The sequence below is a fragment of the Octopus bimaculoides genome, chromosome 6 (assembly GCF_046866305.1).
Source record: "Octopus bimaculoides isolate indiv1 chromosome 6, ASM4686630v1, whole genome shotgun sequence".
NCBI lineage: Eukaryota > Metazoa > Mollusca > Cephalopoda > Octopoda > Octopodidae > Octopus > Octopus bimaculoides.
In genome coordinates, this window is record NC_142933.1 from 41,771,127 (window position 1) to 41,779,480 (window position 8,354).

Consider the following 8,354-nt stretch of genomic DNA (forward strand, 5'->3'; position numbering starts at 1 on the left):
TTGTTATATTAACTATTTCATTCATATTCGTTCTATGTGTTGTCCCTTCAGTGTCCTGTCCATCCTTGCTCATCTTCCTCTATGTTGAGCCCTTGTGGTTATAATAAAGATACAGGAAGAAGCCATGGGTTTCTGAAGCGAATATGGAAAAACGTCTTCAGTGGGCCAAAAACCACTCAAATTGGACCAGTGAGCAATGGTCAAAGGTCATATGATTTAATGAAAGTAACTATGAGGTAAGATAGTATATGTAATCAATCAACATATAAACAATGTAACTGGCTTGTTGCCCAAAATATATAAAAAAGTATCCAACATAAAGCTAATACTATTTTTCATGTTTTTACTCAGGTTTTCAGTACATATGGTGCAACTTTTGTGCATTGCAGAGTTGGAGAAGCATTTAAGGCTGAATGTCTGGTACTAACCGTAAAACATGGGGGTGGTTCTATCATGGTGTGGGCCTGCATGTTTGACACAGGACCCGGAGAAATGTTTTTATGTCAGGGAAGGATAAATTCAGCTACTTGTGTTTCTATATTATCAGATGTTTTAGAGCCATCAATTGCTAAACTGCATCCAGGCGTGTTGAAAAACAGTGTTATCTTTCAACAGGACAACGCTCCATGTCATACAGCAAAGAATACTCATCAATGGTTTGAGACACAGGGTATTGTTCCCATGGACTAGCCAGCTCAAAGTCCTGATCTAAATCCCATTGTGCACCCATGTGGGACTCTTGGTAAAGTTATCAGGAACACAAAAAATAAAGAGCATTTGTACCAAAAGCTGAGAGAAGAATGGAGTAAAATTGTGCCTAGCACCTGCAAGAAACCAGTTGATTCAATGCCTAACCGTATAAAAGCGGTAACTAATGCTAAAGGAGGGTCACCTAGAGATCCTGAGTTCAATGAAAGGCAAGACACTAAGGTGAATTCACAAAAAATGTCATAAAACACAGAGCAAAATAAGAACAGTGTTCCCCCTTAGATCAAGTAATGGGTTAAGTTCAAAATTCTGATATAACAACAGCATTCAACGCAAGACACCTGAAAAACCTAATGAAAGCAACAATCAAGAGGAGAACATCTTGTCTGACTAATGTAAATTGTACATAATATAAAATCCTTATCTCAGAGACCTAGAATTGTAAGTAACATTGACGTAAGGAAGTAACTAAAAACTGATTTTGGATAGTCCTCCTTATAACTCTCAAGTTTTATATATAGTATAGATGATTAGCAACCACTCCAATGCATAACATGCTTAGTATATCTCTACACGTTGCTCATTCTGCTAAAAACTGATTTAATAGAAATTGATCAGATATTTTTCTCTTACCCAACACTTAAATATTCTTTCAATAGTTTTAATCCTTATATATTTTTATCATGTGTGTGTGTGTGTGTGTGTGTGTGTGTGTGTGTGTGTGTGTGATACTGATGATCATTATTTAAATTCTGTCTTCCATACTGGCATAGATTGAACAATTTCACAGGATCCAATGAATCAAAGGACTACACCAAGCTCCAATGTTTGCTTTGGCATGGCTTCTAAGGTTGGTTCCTAACACAAACCACTTTACAGAGTGTACTGGGTGCTTTTTTCCATAATACCAACACCAGGGTTTTTGCCAAGTAACTTTCAAGACAAAGAAACAAAAAAAAACAAAAAAAGAAAAAGCCCCCTCAACTGAGTTAGATTGTAGTAGATGGGGAGGTAGCTTTATGTTAAGTGTTGAGAGACTAAAGTATGATAGAGTCAGACAAAGTACCTTGCTCTAGAAGAGATACACAGTGACCATGCATAATGTATGGGGTGAGCGAGAGTAACTAGAAAGAAGTTAAGGATGTTGGTCTCAAAATCACATACATCTCACCCAGATGGAAAAGAACAATATGATATAGAATGTATGATGCTTAGGTTCAAGACATCAAGCATCTTCCCAACCAGCAACATGCTGTTAAATATATTAAGAAGGACAACAAGACCCAATGATTGAACCACCCTGAACATTACCCCATCTGGTCCTGCAGAAGTGGATCTCATACCACAATATACAACCAAAACCTCAAAAATGGTGAGTGGTTTTAAAAGCATGCTGTTGTCCATTTTGATGGAGGCCAGATACATGCTTCAATCTACTTCCAGGTCTGGACTGGAGAACTTGCCTCTATAAAACAACTTAATTTCAGTCATGGAAACAAGAGACTCCTCCTCCTTGTCCACATCAAATATAACTGCAAGTTGCTTCTTTCTAATTAAGTCCACCACCATCAATTTACCACAGAGAAAGTTCACTGCCACCAATTCGCCAAAGAAAGTTGAACATGAATGTTCACTGCAAGGAAAGTTTACTGAGAAAATATATCCATAGTATCTCACCATCAATAGTTAAAAACTATTTTACTGAAAAAAAAAAAAAAAAAAAAAAATTCATGATGGTGAACTTACCAAGCATACATCTTTCTACCCAGATCAAATGATTTCTAGTAATGAGCATAAAGTGCTATCTTTCTTACCAAACATCTTGAAAGGTCACAGTCTTACTTCTCTTAATGAACACACAGCTCTACATAAATGTGAGTGATCTGTCTACTCAATGACACTTCTCTTAAACCTATCCCAGCACTTCATTTGCATCTCCCTCACAAAGTGACAAGAGGGACACAGCAAATACAACCACTCAGATAGAGCACTCTCGGAGTGTTTCCCCTTCAAAAAAAAAAAAAATCTTCTCACTGAAAATATATAGTTTTCAAAGTGACAACTTGTCACTGATCTATAAATTAGAAAATTACTGTTTGTAAATCTCATGAGAGATATTCAGCAACAGTACTTTGGAGTAAAGATTGTTTGCCAACATAACATGGCAGTCCTGGTTTAGGACGAATGTTGCTCCTGGTGAGATTTACTGAGGCATCTTTGGCTCTACCTGGATAGTGAGCAGGTGTGGTCTCCGTTTGCCAAACTGATACTCCCGCAGTTCACTGGTTCCGATGAATTGGAACCTTGGATTAAACACAGACCAAAGTTGGGAGTTGGAGAGGTATAAGAATTTTATGAGAAGAGAGGGCCACGAAGACAAGGTGACCCATCCTAGTGAGGTTACAAGGTCAACAATGGCAAAAACAATTGCATACAGAATGTACAATTTGAAATCAAAAAGAAGTGAGGTTGCAACAAGGCAACAAGTGGAAATGGGATTGGAACCCATCTGGCAGGACGTTACATACCTTGCTAGAGGGAAGAAGTACACAACGGTAGCGGTGCGGTTGCAATCTGAGGAGAAAGCCAGGCAGCATTCTGTGACCTCCCTTAGGGCAGATGAGGTGGTTCTTCTGCCAATTTACCTTGGAAGGCATGCTTCCAGAATAAGGGTTGAGGAAATCCCTCCAGAGGTCTTGTGGTGGCAATACTGCTTGGGATGGAGGATAAAATTGTGGGCCTCCAGGCTACAAGGATACTGCAGAGAAACTGGCATGGGCAAGGACTGGAGATGGTCATCCAGGCTGCCCCAGAGAATTTGGAAAGTATTGTAGACACCATCATAGTGGGTGACGAAATAAGACTGAAGGTTGTGGTGGAGGGCAGGAAGTCCCATTGTTACAAGTGTGGCCAGAAAGGCCACATAAGAACAGAGTGCCCTCCACTGCCCAAAAGTGCACCAGTGGTCCTGCCAGTCAGAAAAGAAACCACACCTCCACCTCCTGCGATAACAAATTCAGTGGGAGTGAGTGAAGAGCCTTGTGAAGAAAAGGAAAACCAAGTGGAAGAAGTAACAAAGAATGAGTGGAAGACAGTTGATAAAAGAGAACCCAATCCGTTGATGTTAACCCCAACCCTTCCCATACAGACACTAACCCTCATCCTGCCCTGCCAAACATTGATCCCATCCCTACCCTTATAGATTAACAAGCAAACACACAGGAGCCTCAAATTCCCCAGCCCCCCAGCCTGAAAAAAGTGCGGCATTTTGTATAGTGCCTTGAAAGAAGGGCTGATAGGAGATAGAAAAGATAAAGGCCTTGGTAAAAAAAAAATTTTTAAAAAAAATTGATATTCCTGTTTATGTACAAACTAGCATTTGTGAGACATGGAAGGAAATATGGTACTGTGGAGGCTCAGTTTATAGCCGAGAGTGATGCCTGCAGACCAATGAAATGGCTCTTTTGTTAACATACCTCAGCAAAAGAACAAAAATAATTACAGATGTATTTGCACTGTTAATTAAACCAACATGGCTCCTAGCAGCCACCTTCAACATAAAAAAGTAACACTTCTGGAGTTTGAGGAGAGAAGTGTCCAGAACTGGTGTGGCAAGAGCTTAAGAACAATGATTCAAGCGACACCAGCAGACATTGATGATATACTGGAATTCATCATTCTTCTGGATGAAACGAAGTTAAAAATCATTGTGCAGGGCAGAATCCCAAAGTGTTTTGGGTGTGGATAGAAGGGGCACTTAAGAAAAATGTGCCCCCAGGCCCTACAATCTGAAGTACAGGGAGAAAGTTAGGAGGCGGCTAGTATGCAGCAGGAGAGAGTTGAAGAGGAGGTCCCAGGGGAGAAAGAAATGGTCACAACAAAGGAAGACACTGTTAACATCTATGTTTGCAGAGGTAAGTGACAGTGAATGGAAGGTTGCTTGGAGGAAGAGAAAAGAAAAATGCTCATTCTCTCCCTCTCACAAAGAAAGTTTAAAGACAAGAATATACAAACATGAACACACAAGAACAAATGACATCAGAGATAGATGAAAACACTCAAAAAAGAAAAGATAAAAACTGTAGTGACTTCACAAACAACACCAAGCAAAATAAAAAAGAAAATCTTTTGAAAATTTATGTACATTTTAAAAATGTTCAGTGATGTTACCTGGGTCTTGGGGCCCAGGTAACTATCATTTCACCTTTCTTTTTATATAATCATTTTTCATTCGATTTTTACCCCACTTTGTAATGTCCTGTACTGTCCCCTTTTTGTTTAGTCCCTTTGTAGACAATAAAGAATCAACAGTTAATTCTATTGCTATCAGATCACGGTTGATGTTGTTACCCCTTCTCATATGTTCTGCTGTTGATTGTGCTTCTGCTACAGCAAGATACAAATTGGCAGTTTACGGCTATTTGATCTTTGTTCCTATACCAATACTTATGAAATTAGCAAATTACAAAACTTTACAATTCCAACTGTCCCATATACTTCAGAGCTGGAATTTAACAACAAAAAACTCAGCTACAAAATATGAACACTGAAACAATCTCACAAAAAAATTTAGTTCAACATTATAAAGAAAGACATAAGAATGGTGCATTTGCAACATATTTGAAGACATATCCCATGAGTGAGTTGAAGATATTCTGTACAATGAACTTGGCATGATGAAGGTTTTTGCTCAGTGGGTGCTACATCTTCTGACACCTGATTGAAAGTGCACCAGGCTGTTCACATCACAGGAAAATCTGACAGTTGAAGGCAGACCCAACCAGTTTCTTTACTGTTGACAGCCTTATGGGCCTTCTGAATATTTTTTTCAACTGCTGCCCAACAGCTAAATCCAGTATAACCACCATAATCCAGCAAGCAAAGCACTCTATGAATGGATTTTAAGATAAAAGTTCTATCAACAGAGGAATGGATCAAAATGAGACAATTATCCTATTCTCTTTGTGAAATTGAAACTTAAAATCACCTCAGTATATTTAATCATTGTCTGTTCACTGCTTTGCATTATACTGTGTGTTTTGCATTTAGGTCTATACTGTTCTTTGAACTGAATTAAAGTTATCTTCACTAACTTAGATCTTTCTTTAACAAGTAGAGAAAAAAAAACTTCCATTGTTTTCAGTATGTCGCTTTCCTATGGTCAGGTTCTACTTATTACTGACACCATATAACTAACAAGGAAATAAGAGAGCCTCAACAAACGTATTTGCTCAACCTGCTAGAAATAGAAACCAAATCTTCCTCAAATCACAGCCTACTGCTTTGCAAAAGGAAAGAACACACTGATTAATGTATGTGATACTAGGCATACTTTTAAAATGACTGAAATGCCTTGGAGCATAGATCTGCTTAATCAGGATTGGCCTGGAGCCAAACAATGTCATTTAATATGCAGCCCATCTCACAGTTATGAACCCCACCCAATTCCTTGGGATGAGAACAACATGTGGGCAACTAGAGGGATTAAAAATAAAACCTATCAAAAAAAACAAAAAGGCTTCTTACAACAGAGAATCTAGTGCCCAACCATACCTTAGAAGAGGACAGGCATCACTAGGAAGGACATAGATAATATGGTTTTAGATAACCCAAAGAAGACAGGTTTGGTCAAATTTAAGGCTGGAGCTAAACAAAAACAGAGAAAGGAAAATACAGTCAATTGCCAAACAGTTGAAAGATGGAGAAAATGGTATATTATTATAATCTGAGCCTTAAAAGACCCCACTTGTTTAATAAAGAAGTCGGGAGATTCTTTGGAGATCACCACGGTAAGTTACTACATGAGTCATCATCACCAGAGAATAATCATTGACTTATTTTCAGCAGTTTCACTGCTACACTATCTACAAATGCTTGGTGTATGCATATACACAAACACTAGAAAAATCAAAATCACAAAGGCAATAAGATATTATAAGGTGGTGCTTCAGAGATCACAATAATTTAAACTAACAAAACAAGTTTTTTAGTGAACGAGTAAGTAAATGAAGACAACTGAATTGGTTTTACCTTAGCAAATATCATCCTATTCCAAAAATTAAAATTTAAATTATGAATGCCAGAAAAAGATGCAGGTTCTGCTTTTTTTTCCTCAACAACTCCAAACAGTTTGGCTCTCCTTAGGTCACTCCCATCTTTTTATCTCCTATTTCTATGCTCACTTCCTGTCTGCTCATCACATTTACATGATCCCCACTCCTCATCAAAAGATCACTTCACATACCAAGCTAACAGAAAAATTAATAAACCATTTCGATGTATACCCATCAACAATTGAAAAATTCACTCTAACCTACCACCACCACATATCATTTCATAGCCACTTGTTTGCCAAGGTGGACATAATTCCCTCTAACTTTTGCAGTGCTACAATGTTGGCCTTGTCTGTATTTCAACTATCACCATTATCTTCATCTTTTAGCTATAGACAGTCAAAATATGACATGGCATTCTATCAAATATTGTTCTTTGTGCCATTGAAATGTATGGCAGGCATCAAGGGGGCCTCACCCAAACCTCATCCCCAACAGAGACAAATGTAGGTCTTTCATTTTTCTATGCCCAACATTAATACACTCATATTCATACATCATTCTTAGAGGTTCCATCTGCCTTCACTTAGGTAACATCAAAAGTACTGCTTTAATTGGAAAGATACATATACTTTCAACCATGGCTTTAATTGTTCATGGATGTCTCTTTCTAAGAAACAATTCCCACTCTCTCAAAAGAAATATTTGAAATTCCACTTGTTTAGCAACCCTTCAGTAATTTTGGATGAAATGTGCTACAGTTGTCTGTAAATATTTCATTCACTGGGCCCCTCTCGCCAAGGAAATGTAATTCAGTACCCATCATATTTAATCAGTCTCTACCCTAATCTCCCCATATAACCACAGATTTAGTGTCACATCAACTGCCAATCTCTGCAATCATAACACATTTAATTATGATTACCAGAACTGACATTCATATTTCAGTACTATTCACTCTACAGAACAACATATCTTCCATCAATTGCCTTTATATTGCTATTCACACTTTGGGGGGGGGGGGGGGGGCCCACTTTGAACTCGTCCTACTGAAGTTGTTTCGACGGAGTCATCCTGCCGAAATCTTCTCTCTGAAGTTGTCTCGGAGAAGTCTCTCGCTGAAATCGTCTCAATGAAGTGGCCTCGTTGAGGTCGTCACGTTGAAGTCGTCATGTGGAGGTCATCTTACAGGAGTCGTCTCGCTGAAGTAGTCATGCTGGAGTCGACTAAACCCACTGAAGTCGAAAACATCTCTTTGGAGTCATATCGAAGTAGTCTCAGAAGTCGTCCCGGTAGGGTCGTCCAGGTAGGGGCGCCTCGGTGAAGTCTCGCTGAAGTCGTCTCGATGAAGTGGCCTCGTGTGAGGTCATCGTGTTGAGGTTATCTTATTGAAGTTGTATCGCTGAGGTAGTCCTGCTGGAGTTGACTAACTTCCTGACGCGAAAATATTCGAGACGTGAAGGAAGGATGGATTGGATGATGGACGAAGATCGGCGGATGCCCTCGAATTGGATGAAGAGTGGATGGGTGAGAGAGAAGAAGTGAGTGGCTCCAAACTTTCTTTTTTTTCTTTTTGGACGAAGAGGAAGATAC